This window comes from Pezoporus flaviventris, unplaced genomic scaffold (assembly GCF_033815535.1).
Source record: "Pezoporus flaviventris isolate CSIRO_AGI_PZ_B2104156 unplaced genomic scaffold, CSIRO_AGI_Pfla_v1 ptg000063l, whole genome shotgun sequence".
NCBI lineage: Eukaryota > Metazoa > Chordata > Aves > Psittaciformes > Psittacidae > Pezoporus > Pezoporus flaviventris.
Window position 1 is genome coordinate 9,190,341 of NW_026892611.1, and position 22,080 is coordinate 9,212,420.

At 52.6% G+C, this 22,080-nt stretch overlaps 1 long non-coding RNA gene across 1 annotated transcript; it reads left to right on the forward strand.

The window, feature by feature from the left end:
• The first annotated feature begins 5,110 nt into the window (after positions 1-5,110).
• Positions 5,111-20,798, forward strand: LOC133278049 (uncharacterized). Its single transcript, XR_009746429.1, has 3 exons — positions 5,111-5,281; positions 17,455-17,609; positions 20,648-20,798. It is a non-coding gene; the product is annotated as an uncharacterized LOC133278049 (long non-coding RNA).
• Positions 20,799-22,080: the final 1,282 nt, after the last annotated feature.

A 22,080-nucleotide genomic window follows, 5' to 3' on the forward strand; every position in this document is an offset into this window, starting at 1 on the left:
TCTCACCTCCTCACCAAGACTTCACAGCCCCAGTGCCCAATGGTGATAGAGGAGGAAGCTTCATCCTAACTATTCTCTGGGTGACCTGTCTTGCAGGCCACCAAACCGTGGTGGGCAGTCTCACTCCATCTCATCAGGAGGCTGCAAAGGCATCACCCTTGTCTTGCTCCCGATTGCAGCAGTCTTAGTGCAAAGCCAAGCCCTTTGCTCTGTGCTGTGTGACCCTTGGATAGCCAACCTTATAAATGTGGCCAGTATTTGGCATGGAGGTTCCAGTGAAGGTCTGTGTGTCCAGCCGAAGGCCAAATGTTCTCTTACTGGGACATGCTCTCAGCTCCGGTTCTTACCAGCTTTCTCCTTCTGGATCTCTAAGGGGTGTGCAAAAGAAGCAGGGAAAGGCAAAAAGAGGGAAGGAAAATCCAAGTTCTTATTGACTGCTTGGTCCCTGCAGAGACTATGGCAAGTGGGGATTGGGAGGGGGAAAAGCTCCTACTGCATCGCTTTGTCTTCAAGCAATTATGTGCAAGTGAGTTAATCACAGGGTCACAGAAGCCATAACCATTAATTAATTCCCAGCATGAGCTGCAAAGATGAATTATTTCCTGCAGCAAACAGACGTGGATACCAGTGTGGCGAGGAACCCAGCTCTCACCAGATGAGCAAGGGCAGTGCCAGCGGCTCCACCACAGATCCATGGGATGGACCCCAGGCCAGCCCCTTGCATCCCTGCCAAGCTCCAGGCCGTGAGGGTAAAAGCTTTCCTGCCAAATCACTGCTTTTGAATGGCTTTGATGGGGGGGAGAAGGGGAATGGCCACCAAAACAGAGGTTCAGTCACTCCTGCAAGTGGTAGAAGGCAAAGGCATGTGGATCTGCTCCTCACAGAGCTGTGAGCAAGGGTAGGGAGCTGGATGGGTATCCATACGGAATGCTGCGGGTATCCCTGCTGTCCGTAATCCAGATGGATTAGGCTTGGTTATAAACCAAGGAGATCATCTCAGCAGCCTTTAGATGGGAAAAGCTGGGAAGCTTGTGCCAGGGGGTGTCTGCCCTCCTGTGCCACCCCAAGTGGATACACTGCCTATGGGATCTGTTCCTGTACTGTTATAATGGGGGAGAGGAAAGAGGTCATGGAGGGGTGGATGGGAGCATCTACATTATCTATTTAATACCTATTTTCACCTGAATTGCTGTTTTAATAACTATCTGCTCTTGGAGCTTTGTAGAAAGCTCCTGTTAAATCCCAGATGCAGGCACATCTCCTGGTGAAATGGCTCTAAAGCCAGCCCAGGGCAAATGAAACCGTGCTGTAAATCCTGGCATCTCCTTGAAAACTGCCCTTTTTTTCTGGATGCCTTTCCCTTTGGTATTTGCCCTCATTCCCCTGCATGGAGCAGTTATTCATTCACCCTTTTTGGAGAGGGTAGGAAACCTTCTGAAAATCCATCTTGGTGCAAACTCTTCCCCTAAACTCAGAGCACACCAGTTCAATACAAATTATGATTTGCTTTAGGCTGTGCAAGTTGGCTGCGTGCACACAGTTAAATTAGTTTAAAGCCAGCCTCTATTTATTTAGCTAAATGGGATAGGAATACTGCTAAAACCAAACTGAAATCATCCAGATTCCTCCTGGGCTGTCAGAGACTGTTCAGTGCAGGCACGGAGCTCTCCTCACCATGGCTCATCACCTCTGGGCTTTGTATTCCTTTATTAAGCCCCTGCTCTCCCCAGTGCTGTGGTCAGCTCATCCCAAGAGAGACCGACCCTTAAAGCCTGATAGTGAACAGACCCAGGGCATCGTGACTGCCAGGAGGATGATCCCTTCCATGGACGTGCTCCCATCATCATAGAATCACAGAAGTTAGGGTTGGAAAGGGCCTTAAGGTCCGCAGAGAGCTTTACCCACTCCTTGCAGGGTAGGATCAACCCCTGAGATGCTCCTCCTTGGGATGCTGCATGCAAGTGTGGCTTCTCCTGTGTGACTTCCCTGGTGGCATCTCACAGGTCCAGGTGCCATCCAGCTGCTGCCCCAGAGCCTGCTGCAGCCTGAGCCCTGTCCATCACCAGGACAAGCTCTGGTCCTGGTCCATTGTCCCCATGGCCAAGCAATATAAAATACACCACTGCAGCTCAGTGAGAAAGGAGGTTTTTACACGCTCCTTCCAATAAGCATCATTTTAGGGCCTATATAAGGGTTTTTTTCTTTAAAATCAGACAATTTTGGTTGCAAAAAAAAAAAGCCATTAAAAAGAAGTCAAAACATTTCACTTGAAAATGATCCAAAGGGAGCTGAGTGTCCTGAAGTGAAATATCTTTATTTGAAGGCATTGGAATGAAGCATTTCAGCTCATTCCAGATGCGTTCCTGGCTGCCTCCAGCCTGTTCAAGCTGAACTCCGCTGGTTCTCTGTTTGCTGGGTGTCCACCAGTTAATGCTGTTTGATACTGGGATGAGTGATTTTCCCATTGACACAAGCATTTGCACTGATTTAACTTGGTTAATTGCAAATCATTGCTGCTGTTACCTCCTGAATGAGATCTTCAGGAATAAATGTGAAGCCCACACAATGCCTGGCTGTTGGCAGAGCTCATGACCCAAGGCACAGACCCAAAACCCCACCAACGTGTTCATAGCAGCCTCCCAGTGTCTGAATGGGGCTACAAGGATGCTGGGGAGGGGCTCTTCATCAGGGACTGCAGTGATAGGACAAGGGGTGATGGGTTCAAACTGAAACAGGGGAAGTTCAGGTTAGAGATAAGGCAGAAGTTCTTCCCTGTGAGGGTGCTGAGGCGCTGGCACAGGGTGCCCAGAGAAGCTGTGGCTGCCCCATCCCTGGCAGTGCTCAAGGCCAGGTTGGACACAGGGGCTTGGAGCAAGCTGCTCTAGTGGAAGGTGTCCCTGCCCGTGGCAGGGGTTGGAGCTGGATGAGCTTTAGGGTCCCTTCATCCCAACCCGTTCTGTGAATCTGTATTCAGAGCACAACAATTAACTCCAGACACTGACAGACCTAAGATAAGGGAGCCTACTACAGCGCCCATCAAGTCTTGTGCTCAATCAGACACTCCCAAGAAAGCAGGAGCATTTTGCTCTAATTTCTCATCTCCTCTCATGCATTGAGACCTGACCTTTATGAGCCCTGCCCAGTCTCACCCAGCCTGAGCACTGCTTTGTGGTGTTTATTCTGCTGCAGCCAGCGCCCTGCTCCTAATGATCAGTCTCTTCAGAGCCACACTAACCTCTGCCAAGAGCGCTTCATGAGCCTTATTTGCTGCCATCATACAATGTAAGGAATAGGGGGATCAGGATGAGAAATCTCCCTGTGAAATAGGGAGGTTTGGATAAGAGCTGGCTGCGGTGGTGGCTTGGATGTGAGGAGCTGGGCTGGAAGAAGGAAGGGAGCATGGGCAGGCTGGGGAAGGAGCTGGTGGCTTTTTAGTGACTTGAAAGAAGGGGGATAAATGAACCTCGAGCCAGATGCAGTCACATCCCCAAGCCCAGCGACCGAATGGACAGGGAGGGAATGCTGGTGGTGCTGTGGGGAGCAAAATTCCTCCTTTGCTTGGCTGAGGGGTGAGGATGGGGATGTCCGTTCCCCAGGACTGTTGGGGTGATACCTGGGAAGCTGCAAGGAGGGATGGTTGCGTGCCTTGTGGCTCATAGGAGGGTTTGCACACCCTGTCCACTCTGAACCAGTGCAAGGCTCTGCCTCGTCCTCTGCCCCCAGTGTGCCTGGGGATCAACCCTGAAAACCCATAGAGGCTCCTGGCTGCAGCACCCAGGAGCAGTGAAGTCCTAGGGCCATAGGGAGACCATGGGGCAAGGGGGGATCAACCAAACAAGGTGCCAGTCCTGCAAGGAGCAGTAATCCCCTGCTGAAAAAGGGGATGGGATGCTCTGAACACTGTCAGCAAGAGAGCAGAAGGGAAGCCAGGCAGCTCCATGCTTTAAAAGAGAGAGAAAATGAGCTTTTGCAATATCCTCACCCATTTACACACATAAAACTTTCTAAATGCTAAGCCAAATAAAGTCCTCTTTATCGGTGTATGACCACTTAAGGCTCTTTCAGGCAGATTTAGAATGAATTAGTGCTTTTTCTAACTACAAATAGGAGCAGAGTGAAACATCTTACTCCCATCAACCCACATGGCTCCTGCCTTAACCCTTGCAGGGGAGGGGAGGACCCAGCATGGGCCAAGGTGCCTCCCGGTACAAGGTCTGGTGTGAAAGCTGCTGCTTCCCACGGATCCTGTTGGTTCTGGGCCAGGTTTTGCTATGATGAATCAGCTCCATAGCATCCTAATACCCCCCTTAGTACTATGCAGAGTTATGCAGGTTTTTGGAGCGTGGGGGAGCATTCCCTGTCTCACTTTGCCATCGCCAGGACACTCGCTCCAGCGGTGAGAAAAGGCCACTGTGCCTTGTTGTAATTGCAAATTGGCCACTTGGTCAGGATGGTGCTGGGCGCTGAGCCCCAGTCCATGCCCACGGCCAGTGTGGCCCCTCCTGCTGAATTGAGATGGTGACTTGAGGACCTGGAACAAATCCAGCTGGGCAGGTTTGGGGCACAGCAGAGATGAGCAGTTAGCACATGCTGTTGGCTTGGTCAGTGCACAGGGACAGGAGCCGTAACTCCAACACAGCACCTTTCTCCTTGTCACAGCCTGGACAAGAGGAATGATGGAGCCAGGAGAAGGCAGCTGGGAAGCGATGGGGTGATGCATGCCCTCTCCTCATCCCCTCACCTCAGGAGGTGATGTGCAGCTCCATACACAGGCATGGGGTGTAGTTCTGGGTGCTTTGGGTCTTTGGTTTGGGGGCCCAAGTTTGCGTCTGAGCTCTGGGAAGCTGGAGCACATCCACCGTGCTTGCACAGGATTGGTGTGGTCAGGTCTCCAGGTCACCGTCCCCATGTCCACTGTTCCCACATAGGGCAGAAAACCCCTGGGGCTGAACCCCAGGGGAGCACCCAGCCCATCAGACAGCTCAGGACCCCTGTCCCCCCCTTGTTAGCAATTAGTTGCCTGATTTAATTGCTCTCCAGTCTCCGGTCTGGGTCGGGCTGTTTGAGGAACGCTGATGTTTCACAAAGCTTTTCTGCTGTTGTTTTGCAGGGAATGGGGAAGCGGCCGTTGGAGGCTTCATGGCTAAAGTTATTTATAGAGATTAATGGCTGTGGCTCTGGGTGCCTCCAGGAACGGAGTCACCATATGCTCCTGCTTCTCAGCGCACACATGTTCACCGCGCACGCACCTACGCGCTGCTCCTCACTGCTGCTTGTGGAGGTGGGTTTGGGGTGCCCAGTGAGGATAAAGTGGGGCACGGGGGCTCCAGGGGGGACCCCACTGCATGGGAAGGGTGCTGGGAGGAGAGGGGCTCCCATTGGGATGCTCCGACCTGGTCTGGGCTGGGGGTGTTTGCTTTAGGGATGCTCTCACATCTCTCCCTGTCTGATGGGGCTTGTAGGAGGGGTGACCAAGCCCCCGGTGTCGGTCCAGCCACCCTTCCTTCTCCCCCTGCCTTGCCAGGCAGTCCTGTGAGCCCTGGGAGTGTCCTCCTGACATACTCCAAACATCCCCAAGGATCCCCAAAATCCCAAGCTCACAGGTCACTATGGGGTGGCTTCCCAAACCTCATTCCCTGAATACACAGGCTGCAATGAACCTGGGCTCTCCGGGGCTTGCTGGGCACAGCACTGGTGCTTTTCAGTTGGGATCTGCTGAGATCAGCAGGAAACCAGCTTTGTGAATGGTCCCTTAGACCACTCTGCAATGGTTTCTCTCTGCTCCTTTCACTGGGACCCATCACCCATGCAATTCCTGGACAGCTGGATTCCCCATCCCAGGTTCTGTCGTTAACAGCTCTGCAAGCTGCCCAAGGAGGGAAGGGGTTTAGGTGAGCTGGGACATGAGCCAAAAGCTCAGGGAAGCAAACAGCCTCTCCAGTTTGCATCCCATGCTTTCTCCCAGCAAGTGATGTGGGATGGTGGTGGTGAAGAAGCCACTCAGATGTTATTCTTCTTGGAAGCCATCCTTGTTGAGGCTACCTGCAGTTTCTGTGGGATGTTGGTACCCAGGATATACGAGGCCCAGAAAGGCTGGGAAATGACACACCAGTGGCCATTAACTGCCAGGCATTCAGCACGCATCAAGCGATGGCACCCAAACCACCGCTGCCGATGGTGGAGGTGATCTGGGCTGTTTGAGAAGGTGAAGATCTGAAGCCAAATCCATCCCTGACAGGTTCACCTTCAAAAGAGGCATCACTGCTGCCCTTCTGGAGTCCTGCTGTTAATAAGGGGCCATTAGCAGAGCAGCTGCTGGAAAGGGCCTCCCGAGTCCCACCATGTGAGAGCCATATGGAGCGGGAGGGGTGGGTGGAAGAGGGACGTGAGGAGCCTGTCAGCATCTGCCCAGCTGGGGTGATCTGCGAGGCATCTTCTGCCACATGGCAAGTGATAAATGGTGCTAGGAGCAGGGCTGACATCTCTGTTTGCTCCTCTTCGTTGTGTAGCTCTTGGGAATCATCATGCATTGGGCTGGGGCCTTGAGCCTCTCCCACATGTGTGTGCTCTCATGGAGCCGGTGGGAAGTTTGCCATGAAGCATTGCTTCAGTTGGGGATTTTCAGGATGCTCTTTTGCACCAGGTTAATCTTCCACACTCGAGCAGACTCCAGTTCCCAGCACTGACTGAGAGGAGAGCTTTCCCATTGGTGAGGAATGGATTCCTTCCCAAGTTCCTCCTCAGTACCCACCAGGATGAGAGGAGAAATGCACTGCATCTCCAGCTGGGTATGGAGGACCCTCTTCGACCCTTCACAACCCACTTGGCAGTCTGTTAACACCAACTCCACTCTCCTATGTTCATTGATTTTTGAGAGCTCCTCCTGGACCATCCTACAGGATTCAGAAGCTGTCCAGGTCTCTTTATTTATTTAATGCATTTTCTTATTAAAGACCACTCTCTTCCCAAGGCCAAAGCCAACTCTTTGAGCATTTCCTTTTCACTCAAGGCAAATGGAGCTCAGTTGGAAAGAGCCCCCAAGGCAGGAGGGAATCCCACATTCCCTGATTCCAGCTTTCCTCTGCTGCACAGTACAAAGCAATTTGCAAGTCCTCATTCACAACAAAGGGAAAGAAAGTCCAAGGGCTGAGTTTAGATTCACTTTCTCCTTGATAGAAGGCAGTGGCTTGTGGCTTTTGTTCATCTTCAGCCCCTGTTTCAATGAACAAAACACCACACATGGGCTGGTTGAATTCCATCAAGCAGGAAAGCAGCAGTGGTAGGAGACCAGTCAGATGCCTTTTTGTGCCCATCAAAGGGAGATTGGTGCATAAACAGCAGGTAGGGATGTCTTAGCATCACCTTCTCTTGTTGCTCTTTCACATGCTCCTCTGAGCATCATGCCGGTCCCCACTGCTCCAAGAGCATGAGGCCCCATGCCTCAGCTCCAAGTTGAGACCTGGCTGCTGGGAGCTGCCCCAGACCCTTCCATGCTACAGGAGCTCCATTTTCTCCCAGGAAAAACAGAACTCCCAAAGAGGTTTTGTGCAAAACAAGAATCTTTTCTTCCCTCTCCTAACACGAGCCACAAGTTTGGGTTTTACTGGTGGGTCTGGAGAGGCTTTCTGTGGAAAGGGGTGAATGGAGACCTTTAACTCACCTCCCACTTCCATCCCTATTTTCCTGATGTTAAAATAACCCAGTTCTGGTCTCCATGCAAGCCTCATCCTACATCGCATTGCTGATAACGACAGGATCCAGCTATTGTCACCTTGCCCTGGGATGGCTTCCATGCGCTCAGCATGATGTTGAAGGCAAGGAATTGGGAGGCTTATGGGGAATGGGAGGAGTGCGGAGGATGGGGAGGAGCCCAAATGAAGTCCAGCCCCACTCGGTCCCTCCACAGCTGCTTGGACCATCTGGAGGGCGGCAGTGTCCTCTCACTGATGGGGCATCAGTGCAGCGATGGCATCCCTGCAGTGTGCAAATGAAGGGTGCAATTGGGTGCATCAGTCATCAGTGCAACACAAAGGGACTCGGGCCATGGCTAGCTGCCTCCCTCCATAGACGTGGGGCACAGCTCTGTTCATGCTCCCAAAGAGCCCAAACTCTTGAGGTCACTTAGTGAGGAATGGTCCTGGCTCCCAGCCTGTGCCGGTGACCTTGTGCCTTGTCCCAGTGCTCCAGGCTGTCTGCAGCATCCCAGCTCCCTGTGAGCCGGCCCAGCCATGGCAACCAGCAAAGATCTCAGCTGCTCTCTGCTCCCCGACCCCCCCCACAGCCCCGGGACATTGTGCTCGTGGGGACTCGCCACCCCGCAGTGACCCTTTCTCCATCCATCACCCCCGCGTTTCCTGCTCCCCTTCTCATCCCCCGCCACATCTGAGCCATCAGAACAATTTCTCTGTGCTTTATCTTCGCAGCCCTGGGAGGCAAAATGCCTGAAAGCCCATGACTGCATCTCAACTGATGTGTTTCTCACTGGTGGTTGAGGAAAAAGGGCTGGGGCTTGTAGCTGTGATGAGTAAGTAGTGGTGAAGGATCCAGTGAGCAAAAAGAGGATCTAAGGGAGGTGATGGATCAAGACTTTGCCTTGGCTGACTGCTCATGCAAACTGCACCAAGTGCTGTGTGCCACGGTATGGCAGGAGATGGGACTTTTGTGCCCAAACCCTGGGCAGAGACAGCTTTCCTTGGGGAAACAATCCTTTTTACACAGCTCAGAGGAAAAGCAGATTCACACCAGCCTCATTGACTGCTTTTTCCCGTCTCCAATACATTATTCCTTCTGAAAAGCCATTCTTTTTCCACTTCATCCACCAAGCTTTGTTCGCTGTTACAGGGCAATAGTCCCTTCAGTTTTGCTTTTTAACCAATTTCTCCTCTGAAACTTAAACATATGATTTTTAGCTCATGGAGCCATGACACCTGGTACCAGACACCAATCTGTGCTTGCGTGGCTTGTGGCCAGCAGCTCTCTTCCTTGCCAAGGGTTACATCTGCATCCAAGGAATCGCACCCCCGGATGACAGCTCAGGATCCTCTTTGCCTCTTGTAGTCCTGCACGGGGTAGTCTGGTGCTGGCACCAAGGTGTAATGGGAACAGCACCCCAGAAGTTGCTCTGGGAGATGGGGTGTCCTTCTTTATCCCTTTGCACTGAGCTTGTAGCTGCAGATGGGCCCAGCTCAGAGGACTGATGGACTCGCAGCTCCTGGGCTAACATAAGCCCGTATGCCTGAGCTAACACAAGCCTAGTCCCTCACTTTCCCAGCCACACCAGAAAGTTTCCTCCTTGCAGTGTTTTGCCTTTCTAGAATTGATGCAACCTGAGTCACCATTCCTATCTTCTCGTGGGCCTAATTCTGCATCCTCATGTGATGCAGAGATGAGCTCTTCCTCTGTCCTGACTGCTGAGAGCCAGGTCTGGTGGGAGATGAACAGTTTTCTGCCCCCAGATCCCATGTACCTCATAGCTCTTTGTAGGAACGAGCCTCAGATCCTCTCCCTGCTGCTGGTACCAGAGCAGAATCCCTGCCCTGAGCACCAGCAGCCTGCTTGCTCAGCTGGGGAGCTGGGGACCGGCTCAGCCACAGGGGCAGACCTGGAAATCAGAGTCCTCCTCTGTGCCATGCACATCCTTGGGGAGTGTCTTTGCTTCTCCCACCTTGGAACAGGGCTCAGAAATTGGGTGCCCCAGGATGAGAACACCTCCTGCAGGAGCCCAGGGCAAGGGATGGAGCCGATGAAGCACTCGGGTGTGCTCAGGAGCCTTTTCCCTTTCCTTTGCCCTAAACCCCAGGCTGGGTCATCACAAGATTTATTAAAGCTCCCAGTGACCTCCTCCAGGGCTTTGGAGGGTGCTCACTGGAGCAGATGCTCTGGATTCAGGGATGTTTCTGCCTCATCTCCATTGCTAAGCCCCACAGAAACCCTTCCTCTGATTTATTGTTGCACTGTCACCGCTTGTCCCCGCTCCAGATCAGAGATCAGAGGCTGAAGCCAGAGACCATCAGTTCCTCCCTGAGCCGGGCTTCATATTCCCCAAACCAAGAAGGCTTTCTCCTCTCCCTAAGTCTAGTGCAAAGCCAGGACATGCCATAATATAAAGGGAGAAGCAAAGGCAGTTGTTAAAATCACTGCACTCATGAGGAAAACCGGTCCTGTAAGAACAGGGCTGGGCTGAGCCTCACCTGCAGCCTACCTGGTGATGGGCTGGGGCAGGATCAGGCCCTGCTGGCAGCTCCCTATAAAGGGGGTCCTTGGGTTCTTAGTGGGCTTTTGGCTCCTGGGTGCTGGTGAGTATGTTTGGCACTGCAGTAACAGACCTATTTCTGGTGCTGCCTTCTGGTGCTGCCAACAGGACAGGCTTTTCTGGGGATGCTGGGATGCTTCGCTCTCGTTGCAGCCGAAGGGGATGAAGCCAATTGCATGACTCAGGGTGGTCTAAGGAAAAGTGCAATGCAAACAGGAGGATGTTGGCTCCCACCTCCTGTCTTTCCTGCTGCCAGAGTTCATCCAGCCACTTCCTTGAGCTCAAAACCTGATGCTAAAAATGCTTCAGGAAACTTGGAGGTGCTGGTCTCAAATTGCCTTATTCTGAGCTTTTTCCATGCTTTTTTTTGTTTCCACTTGGTTGCTTTCTCCCTGTACAGTGAGGCTGCAGGAGCTTCCCTGCTCTCTAACAGGGGTTTCCATCCATCCACCTCCATGTGTGGATGGATGGGGCTGCTGGGGAGAGCAGTGATGAGCAGCACCCAGTGAGTCAGAGCTGGGCAGTGACCCCTGGGAGCAGCCACATTTCCACCAGCCCTGGGCTGTGCTTGGTCCAGCTGGGAAATACTCCTCTTTTCTCATCCATTTCCTCCTCTCTTCCCATTCATCTCATCCTCTCCACTGGCTGTGATGCAGGATCCATCCTGAGCTGCCAACAAGGACATTTGCCCTGGGCAGCTGGAGCATCCCCATCCTGGTGCCAAAGATACCTATCCTGGGAAGCAGCACGATGCTCTCCTGCTGTATTTATCCTCTCTGCTGCTGGGCATGGTCAGAAGCAGAATATAGGGAAAGGCTGGATTTTGGGATGGCCTGTTGGGGTAGTTCTGTTTCACCAGCTGATACAGATCAGTAGGAAACACAAGTAGCAATGTGGTGGCCTTTCCTCCATGTCATCCCTGAGGGAAACTGAGGCATCGCATCATATCCTACTGCTTCCCAATCATCTCCTCTTGCTTCCCACCCTGAAAAGAGAGGACCCAGGTGGCTGTGATGCAGAGAAAGACCCTCAGGAAAATCCACCCTGTCTGGTGACTTTGTTCCTTTCCTCCACCCACCCCCTGCCTGTTCTCTCCCATCCCTGGGGTACTTCCCCCTGGCACAGTGGGCACTGAGCTGCAGCCCCTGGTTCTGCTCTTCCGAGCAGCCCTTGTAACTGATTGGAATGCTTTCTGGATGCTGAGATACCCAGGTGCTATCGGACTTTATCTGCAATCACCCTCCGGGATGCTGATCCCCAGCTGAGCCGAGAATTACTCTGAGCATCGTTTCCTTTCAGACATTCAATTTTAACTTCCTCTTTCCTAATTTAATACTCCATCATTCCTCCGTTTCCCCCCTGGAAGCGATACCGTATTCCTGATACCCAGAGAGGATTTGCTTTGCTGTCTTCAATTTGCCTCAGCTATTAAAAGGTGAAGAAGAGGCACCGCTCCAATTTGTCTGACGGGCTCTTCATTAGCCTCTCTCCTTTCACCCCTCTTCTGTGCTTCCCAAAAGCCCAGGTCCACGCTGATGGCAGATTCAGGAGCCCCTGGAGCCGTGCCAGGAGGGGGCAGGAGGCAGCCCCATACCGTGTCCCCATCCATCCCGCTGTGTCCCAGCGCAGGATCAACCCCTCCATCAGTTAATCCCTTAATGCGCTCTGCCACGCTCCCGTCTCCAAGTGTTTCTCTTCCCCCCGGAGCTGTTTTTACGAGCCCTTTGTTACTTCCTGATTGTCCAAACCACTTTTCCACGTTTCTCTTGATAAAGGCAGATTTTAAAGAGCAGTTCAGCATCTCAGCATCATCTGCTTCATCCCTTTTATTGTTTAGCAAATGGCCTACTTTTGCTCCAACATCTTTATTCCCCCTCCCCAGGAGAAGGTTGGTTCCAACCTCCAACACACACATCCTTCCCCCCCCCCCCCTTTTGAAACAGCTTTCTTCTGCCTCTTAAATAATTCCTCATACATTGACTCTTTCTGCCTTTATTTCATCATTTCATTCCCAGCCTCCACAGGCTCTGCCTCTCTCCCAGCACTGGGACTTGATGGATTTCATTCCCTTTTCCTTGCAGACCTCTTGGGTTTTGTTGCATGTCTCAAAGAAGGGGAAGCACCAGTGCTGGGTTTCATTCACCCACAGTGATGTGCGAGGGGGTGGTTGGTGTTTCAGCAGCCACACAGAGCAGGCTGTTGGGGTTTTACCTATTCCAGCCTTTTTTGGCCCCAAAATAGCCCCATAGACCCACGGTCCATGCACAGCTCTGTTGGAGGAAAAAACAGCCCCTTGGTCCTTCACCCCATTAAAGGGGAAATTTGGCTTCAAAACGGAGCCTCTGGAGCTGCCTGGGGACCGCCAGCAGCATCAGCAAGTTATTTCCTATCTAACTTGGAAGGAAACGGAAAGGAGACAGGATGCATCACTGCAGAGCAGCGTTGTTCCCAGCTACTGAAATAAGGGGCATGAAGGGAAAGAAAGGGAATTTGTAATCTTGGAGGCAAAGAAAGCCTTTCCCTCCAGCTGATGCAGGTGAGATCGCAGGAGGGAGGCAGCAGATGGGACAATTTGCTACTGCTTTTTAAATGCCTTTTAGCTCCTCACCAGCCTGCTGTGCCCCAAGGCGACCTCATGTAGGTTGTAAGGATAAAGAAAGCCAAATTCCTTCTGGGAGATGATGTTGAATCCCAACACGGTCCAGCTAAGCCCTCAAATAGTGGGGGGGGACACGACCCACTTTGCTATCAACTTGACAGAAACAGGAGCTTTTGCATTTGCTGTTTAAGACAATTTAATAAGGAACAAAAGATGTCAGGAAGATTCAAGCTTAGGTTTGAGACAAGCCTTTATTAAATCTCCTGAGCATTCACACCCGTGTTTCCTCGGCTGCAGCAGCAACGTTCAGTCGGATTCTGGGTGTAACAAGTGATATCTTAAGATTAAAGATATGTACAATGCTTGGACAGAGCTAAGTGGAGACGGCAGGACAAGCACATCGGTCCTCCAAGCACACGTAGATGGTCTCTGTGCTGGGGCAGTGCAGGGCGGCACATACAGGGCTGCCTTGATGGAGGGTGTGGATGGAGGGAAGGATTCAGGTCTGTGCTTGTCCAGACCTTGTGTCTGGCCCCAGCCATAAGCATGGGACAGGAGGTGACCGGGTGGGTGAGAACGCTGCCCAGTGGCACAACCATGTAGCAGACACTGGAGAATCCACAAAGGGAGAGCAATGGTGTGATGTCCCGCAAGGGGAAGAGCTGTCTCTGCCAGGCTGGCCCCAGCAGACCCCAGTGTACCCACTGCAGGCTGGGGTTTCCTTACCTGGGGCTTCCCTGCTGCTTAATGCAAAAGCTTTTCCCTTGGGGACTGCTCTTAAATGCCTGTGGAGTCTCTGATGTCCAGTAAGGAAAACACCCACAACGTGGCCCTTTCCTCAGCAGAGTCATTACTTCTGTCTCTCACTCCTCTGCCAGGCTGAGGATTCTCATCACGCCTGTCAGGACGTAATTCTCTTCAGATTCCTGTTATTATGTCAAGTTTGGTTCAGCTCGCCTGCGAAGGTATAAAATGACAAGGGAAGACACGCTGCTTGTGTCGGGCACGGGGGTGCAATTGCATAAAGCTCTTTTCCTCAGGAAAGCAGGCTTACAGAAGTCAAAATACCCTTTTCCTAGTGTTTCTGGGGAGCTGCGCTCCCTCAGCCCATCGCTGCTGAGCGATGGCAGCTCTCCAGCAGCATCCCCTCTGGGGACGCTTGCCCATGCTCTTGGAACCTCGGAACCCCTCCCAGGAGAAGCCTGCGATGAATGACCCATCCTTGAGTCGACAAGAAGTCCATTGAGTCACAATGATCAAAGCCAGCCCTAAACTTCTCACCATGTGCTGGAGATGTCCTCACACCAGGGGGGTTAAATGGGTTTTAGCAACAGGATAATTCTTCCTCTCCTCCCCTGCCAAATAACCTCTGTGAGGCGCAGAGCTCAGGGCTTTCGGGGCTTGGCAGCATCTCTCTTTTGAGGGCTCACCAGTTCACGGGTATCTCCGTCCCTTCCCGGGATGCACCGATGTCCCTGCTCGTGTGCAGCTTGGCACTTGCCACCTGCCAGGCAAGAAGGAAAAGCAGAAGAAGAACTGCTTTAGAGGGTAAACCCCAGGGGAGCAGCGTCCATCCTTTGTCACCCTCCTGTCTCTGTAAGCAAGTGCTGGGGCTGGAGGAGGGATCCTGAGCACCTGGATCCTTCTTGACTCTGCAACAAACTAGAATGAAATATTAAATGCTTTCTCTCCTTTTTAGCGTGCCTTATGCCTTATTTATGGCTCTCATTGAAGGCAGGGAGCCAGGGCAGGGACGTGGGCAGAATAATGCACTGGCTAAAGGTGAGGCAGGGAAATGATGGGTGAGGATAACTTCCTGTAGCAAAGCCAGGGCCGTGCTGGGGGGAGCAGGACAGGGGCCTGTCCTGGATGGGGAGCATCATGGCTCAGGGCAAAGCGCACCTTGGGAGTTCTAATAGAGAAGGCTTGAAGAAAAAGCAGGGATCTGGTGCTAAGTGAGGGCTGGGAGCTGAGAGCAGGACCCTGGTCAGGCTGTGCCTGGGCATGAGAGCATGAGTGGCAGTGTCCTGCAGGGTACCAGGGCACCGAGTGGAAGGTGATGGATGAGGACTGATGTGTGGAGGACAGCTCCTATGGGCTGCTTGGCCACTGTGGAGGGGTTGACAAAGCAACTGCAAGGAAAACTCTCTCCTTGAGCACTTGGAGGCTTCGCTTTTCTCACCCCATCCTCGCTGTCTGGGTTGCAGGGCTGAAGTTGAGCAAATGGAGAAGGGTGATGGTTGGGGTGAAGGTGTTGAGCTCCTCTGCTGCCTGAGGATCCACCCCTGAACCCAGTGTGCAGCTCATCTAAAGCCTACAGGCTATGTGGGGAGAAAAAACAAGTATCTCTTCTGGAGCACTTAACAGCTTGCAGTCGCATGTGCTGCTTCCCCCTAACACGGAAAGGCAAGCACACAAACACGAGCCCTCGCTTCCTCTGGTGTAAAGCAGCCTCCTCTCCCAGGGAAGGAAAGCAATGAAACTACATCAGCATCCTCCACAAAACACCCGAATGCCCAAAGCAGCCAAGATCCAGCTCAGAAATAGAGCTCCAGTGTGTGAGGTGCTTTGATACCGCAGTGTGTGCGTGTGCTTGTGCACGGGAGCTCTGAGCGCGGAGTGGTTGTGTGCACCCTTTATAACTGCACGTGAGCGCTGGGCTTCACCTAAAGGCATGGAAAGGGACCACACTTCTCCTTAGCATGCCAAGAGGTTGGAAAGCTAGGAATGGGAATTGCCCCCAATGGGAATGGTGCTCCACAGTGCAGGTCGTGCAGATGCTCTGTGAAGAAACCTCACAGGCTGAGCTCAGTGCCTCCGAGCAGATGCTGCTCGTCCTACCACACCAGCGCTCGCCCGCCTCACAGATTGCTTAATAAGCAGCTTTTAGCCTTGTGCCGTGGGTCATCCCAGGTCTGAGTGCTTCAGAAATGGAATGGACCATGTAGGCCAGCACAAGCCAAAGGGATTCGCTGTGCCATGTGGCGCTGGGGAGCTCCGGTCCAGTGCTTGACTGGGAGGTGGGGTTTTGGGGGCCTTTAAAGTCTCTTTGAAACCTGGGGTGAACAGCAGGGTTGATGCATGGTATATCCCTCGCTTTCCCTCCAGCAAACTCCATCTCAGGGCTTTGGATGCTGCAGCCCCAGCGTTCCCTCACTGTGGTGGAGGATCTGTGCAGGAGGTGGTGTGAGAGCCCCCAGACTCGTGCACGCAGGATGCTTCAGTGCCAAGAGCTGGTGTTTTTCAGACAAGAGACTTTGAAAGGGAACGAGCATCCTACCTCTGACATCTCCACTGAGCCATATTATTAGTTTTGGCAATTAAATAGAAACCTGTTTGCAGGTGACAATGCTGTAAAAATAAGTAGGTACCAGAGCCAACATCATGAAAATCAGGCAGGAGAACAGAGCTCAGGCAGCACACATAATCTGTGGGAAATAAGTCTGTGAATAATGAATGTGCACTGGAAAAGTAAAATACATTATTGTGGGAAAGATAAGTCTATTAAAGCCTTGCTGCAGAGCCTGTGCTAGGGGTGCCCGAGAGATTACTGGGTTCTCTGCTCCGGGTGCAGCTCTCTCCTTCACATGCTCCGACCTCAGCATCCAATGCAGCGTCTCTGCAAGGTAACACCCTCCTTTTTAATCTCCTTACACCTCCATGCAGGGCTGAGCTGACCCGAGATGCCCGGAGCAAGAGGAGGCAGTGAGGGCTTCAGGGTTGCTTTTCCATCGTGGTTTAAAGGTATTAGGGAAGGGCAAGGTGCAGGGCCTGGAGCACAAGTGTGATGGGGAACGGCTGAGGGACCTGGGGGGGTCAGTGTGGAGAAGAGAGGTCCCTACAAGTGCCTGACAGGAGGATGGAGCCAGGAGGGGCTGGGCTCTGCTCCCAAGGAACGAGGGATGGGACAAGAGGAAACGGCCTCAAGCTGCACCAGGGCAGGTTTAGATGGAGCTGAGGAACAATTCTGCCCCAGAGGGTGCTCAGGCATTGGAACAGGCTTGCCCAGGGCAGGGCTGCAGTCACCGACCCTGCAAGTGTTCACACCCCGTGGAGATGAGGCCTCAGTGCCATGGGTTAGGGGTGCTGGGCAATGGTTGGACTGGATGAGCTTAAAGGGCTTTTCCAACCCAGCTGATTCCATGATTCTGTGGCCTCCTTGGCTCTGGGAAGAGCCTGTGTTGTTCTGCACTGACCTGAAATGATTTGTTAGCAGTCGGCATCAGCCGTGGCAGGGGGACCTTGTCTGCTCCCATTATGGCCCCTTCTGATCTGAGCTTGGTTTCCCTGTTGTTTTCCCCAGAAGAAAAGGGTTTTTGTTTGTGCTTCTCCTTCAGCGGAAGGGAAGTTCCAAAGGAGCAGTCACTTTGCATCACGATCTTTCCCTTCCATACAGGCTGCTGTGCTTCGGGGGGATATTGCACGTTTCTCTTTTAACTTCTCCAGGATGAGACTTGGGCAAAGCAAGGTGCAATGAGCTGTGGGGCCACCCCTGGGTGCCCTCCCGTTGTGGCTCGTGGGGCCCTGGGCAGCTGCTGGCTCTGGCCATTGAGGGAAGGTTTCTTTGATATTCAAAGAGTAAGAATTGCTTCTTTTAATGCAGGTGCTTTCTCTATTCAGTGGAGGATGGAGGATCCATCACCTCACCTTGCCCAAACCCAGGCAGGACGCAGCGATGAAGCCACCCAGGGGACACCCAGACCTGGTTTCATGGTGACTCCAGTCCTGGAAAACCATTCCAGATCCCAGTTCATGCTGGTGAGCTCAATCCCCTCTGAGGAGGGTGGGCACAGCTTCAGGAGGGATGAGGGGCTGCCATTGACCACAGAAGCTCCCCAGGCTGATTCTTCACTACATGCTGGCTGGCAATGGAAGTTCTGCTTTTGAAGGCATTGCCTGAAAATGAGGGGGGCAAAAACCACGGTGGAGGGGGAGTAAGTATGAATTGTGCATGGGGAGCTTCACAGGAAAGGACACAAAGGGTAAGGACTTTACTGCAGGGAGTGGAAAGGCGCCCTTGATGCTTTCTGCTTTGCAGATGGGATTGGAGACTTAATGGGTTCGGTTTGCTTTGGGTTGGTTTTTCTATAGGATGGGGCTTTTCTTTCCTTCCAGAAGGATATTTTTAACCTTCATCCGCTTTTCCAAGGAGGTGGCAGCTGGGAACATTTCAGTTTATCTTTAAACCCTTTTGGAGGACAGGGACAGGAAGGCGATGCCTGGGGACTGGGCAGCTCTGGCGTGAAGGATGCCAGCTTGGCTGGGTGGGTGTTTCTGATGGTGAAAGCCTGGGTAACTGGCTCTTAAAAGCCACATGCAGGGAGGTGGGTATTGATTTCCAAGCAGAAAAACCCATCTGCACCCTGCTCTAGAGCCATTTATCCAGCCATGAGTTTCCCTGGCCGTTTCCTCCTCAGCAAATGTCTATGAATCTGAATGCCTAAAACCTAGGGCTTTTGGGGAAATAATCCCAGACTTGATTGTTTCTCCCCGTCCCAAGCCACCCTGATGGTGCATCACTCCATGGGGTGCAAAGCAGCACCATGCCCAGGTAGCATCACCCTTGGTGAGCACAGCTGTGGTCAGGGTTGTCTCTGTGGCAGAGAAATCTGCTTTGGGATGGTCATGTAATCATCAGGGAAGGGCAGGATGGCCCTTACTGGGCATGGGAGCCCTCTGAGCATCATTCCCTTGCTCAGATCTGCATCGAAGGAGCTCAAGGATGTTGTTGTAAAGCAGCATGGGTGTTGCACCTCACCACAGCACTCTGTGACTCCACTGTGGCAGGGGGAAGCCTGGGCTTGCTCTGTCCCAGTGCGATGCTCACAGTCTCTATGGCAGAGCCACATCTTCCCCTCCTTCAGGAGCTGCCATCCTCAGGGAGAGGCACTGGGAAGGGTTTCTGCAGCAGAGAGGAAACCTCAGTTTTGTGATTGAAGAATGAATTTGATGTGTGATTTGGGGAATTGCGGGGGGGGGGGGGGGTATGTGTGGAGGAAATGGCAGTAGGATTATTGGGGTAAAATAACATCAATAACGAGAGAGAGCAAGAAGGGGAATTAGCCGGGGCTGCCTGTCAGCTTGCTGATTTAAGATTCACTTTGAAAACCTATTCCCTTCAGGGGGAAACACGTGCCTGCCCCATCGGCAGCCAAGCCAGCATCCTGCTCCCTGGGGGAGGCATCTGGGCAGGGAAGTAAATGATTGCAGGAGCTGCCGGTGTGTTTACAGCAAAGCGGGGTTTTGCAGTGCTGAATCACTTGGGGAGAAGAGCCAGGCTGGCAGTGCTGCTCCCCCATCGCATCTGAACACATGGAGTGCAGGGATACAGGTTGCTCAGAGCTGGGAGCATGGCCAGGGCTTGGCGTGGTCACAGGGAAGATGCCACAGGGAGTCCCATGGAGAGGACCGGCCTTGGTGTGGGAATATGGGCACATCCCCCTGGGAAGAGCTTCAAAGGTTCTCTCTGCTTAAATACCTTTCCTCCTTATAGCCTCTGCTCTGCATTTCCATTTTTCAAACACCTTATAATCACACTAATTAATACGTTCTGGGATAATGCTTCCTGCTTCCATCAAGTTCAAATCAGCATTTATTAGCATATTGCCATGTCTGTGGTGTTTGTTCAAGTCCAGCATCACCTTGTACCTCATTATGACCCAGAACTATTGCAGATCTGAACTGTGCTGGGGAGCAGTGAGCTGCCATCCGTTTTCCTCCCAGTTTGGGTACCAGAGGAGCATCTTGCTAGCACCGTGCCCACATTCAGCTGCAGCCACCAGTTCATAGTCTGTATCACCCTCCTGTTCTCTTCTCGCCTTCCCTCCCCTTGTGTCAGCAGCAGTGATGGGGTGAGCTGGGACGGGACAGGCTGTTACTCCCAAAGCCCATTTATATCAGAGTGGGGCATGAAGCAGCTCAGGCACCCTCCTGCTCTGTCCTTGTGAAGGCCCAGGGAGAAGGAGGGTGTCTGGAGGGAGTCATGGCAGGCTCTGCCCTGGGGAAGGGCTTTGGGGTGTGAGTCCATCAGACTTGGGGGTGCGGCTGCATCCCACTCCCTCCTGGCCATCTCTCACAGGGGAAACATGCATGTTTAACCCCTTTGACAGCAGATTTCTGTGCCCGGGGAGGCGAGAAGCTTTGGGAGCTTTACAACATGAATCACTCAACATTTTGGCTTTTAGGTTTGGGGTCCAAAGCCCACCCCGCCCTGTCCCCTCCCTCCATCCCACTGACAAGCACAGCGAAGGTGCAACAGGGGTAACTGAGGAAGCTTTTTAGCACATTTACTCGTGTTCCCTGCGGAAATCCCTGCTGAAGAGCAAAGCCCTCCCTCCCTCCCCTTGCCTGCTCCCAGCGATAGCAATAGCCGCAATCGCCGTGATCGATTCTTGGTGTCAGCGCTGGCCCCCGTGTGCCGGGGCAGGTCAGGCATCCGCGCCCCCAGCGCCGGCTGGGGTGAGGAGGAGAAGTCACCCAGATAACGATCAGAGCCATTCATCATGATTAGAAGTGCCAGGGCGGGTTGGAGCAAACACACCCGAGCTCATCTCGCTGTCGAATCGAGGTGCCCCCGGGGCTGAGCCCATCCGTGCTCCACATCAGGCTGCTGTGCATGGGATAGGGGGGGATGTGATGTGCCCCCTGGGAAGGGGGCAGGGAGGCTGGGAATCAATGGGGGGGGAAGGTTGGTTTGTTTTTCTGCTGAAGTTTAGGGTTTTTTTTAAAGATCTATATATTTGAGCTGTGCCCTTGTGCAACAATCACTGTCTCCCTCTTCCTCTCTATCCCTACAGCAGCAGCTCCAGGACCACCATCACCCTCTCACTACCTGATGCAGAAGCCTCCAGCAGGGCCAGCAGGCAGCACGGGCTGCAGCCCCACACCGAAGTTAGCACTGCCCTGATATTCTTCCAGCAGTGGTTGTTTGCACAGAACATCTCAGAGACTTTTCCTTTTGCCCCCCCCCCCCATCACATTATGTTCTCCTGAAAACATTCCCAAAACATTTGTGGGGCCTTTTTCCAGCTCTCTGGCCAGTTAAAAGGGCAAAAATCGATCTAACTCCACTGGCTGCTCGGTGCACGAGGACTCTGCTGCTGTTTTAGCTGTATCAGCTTGGGAAATGGATCCTTCAATCAGTTTAACCCCAAGGCTTGATGTAATTTCACTACTGCCTTCTCTCTGAGGTGCTTTTACAGCTGCTCTCTCTAAGTATTTACAGGGCAAGGAGAGCAGCAAAGTGAGAGGAGACTTGGCTCAGTTTGTCCCCATCGTGAGCAGCAGCTCAGGGGTTGGCACATGGGGCTGTTCCCATGGTGGGACCCATCCTGCTCACTGTCAGGTCGAGGAGCTTATTTCAACACCAGCAAAACCTGAAGCCCCGGCAGGAACTATGGCATTTCCTGGGCCTTAAGGCCATTCCTTTGGGTGGGAATTGAAATTGCTGTGGGTGCAGCTCCTCGCAGGGATGCTCTCTGACCTCCACTACCCTTTCTGTCCCTCCAGTCCTCTCTTTAAGGTATCCAGAGGGAAAAACCACCCTGCCGATGAGGGGAAGTGCAAACCAGGTTGTGATGCTGCAGGAGAAGGCACAGGCGTGCCCATGGTGAGATCTCCACGTGCTGCAGAGCTGATGCTTTTCTAAGGTCAGGTTATAATTGAGTTAGATGTTGTCTCTGTCTCTGTTCATAAAAACTATTCTTGGACAGGCCTCTGAAGCTGAAACTGCCATAAATGCTATGTTACATCTTTAAACAAATCAGTCAAGTGCAGAGCAGGGCCACAGAGTTAGGGATACGCTTAAATCTGGAGTCAGTGAGGCAGAAGGACCTGCTTGAAGTTAAGCATGAGCATAACTGCTCTTCGGGATGGGCCAAGTTTGCTGAATCCAGCCCTGCAGAGAGCTTTTTTCATCTAGTTCGTTGCACATTGTGTGTAACAGGCAACTTCTTGCCTCTGAACCAGCAAATAATTATTAGCAATGTTCTTTAGCAGTAGCATAAGAGACACCGATGGTGCTCTGCGGTGGTGTCTGTTCCAGCTGTACTTGCAAGGTCACTGGCATTTTGCTCCCTATATATAAGTGATCAACTAAGGCAGAATGGGGGCTGTGGTTCAGACACCTCTTTTAGAGCCATCTCCCACAGAGGTGTGTTGGAGTGGGACCAACACAGCAGCCAGAAACCCAAGAGGGGCCAGAGCATCATCCCTCTCCTCCATCACTTGT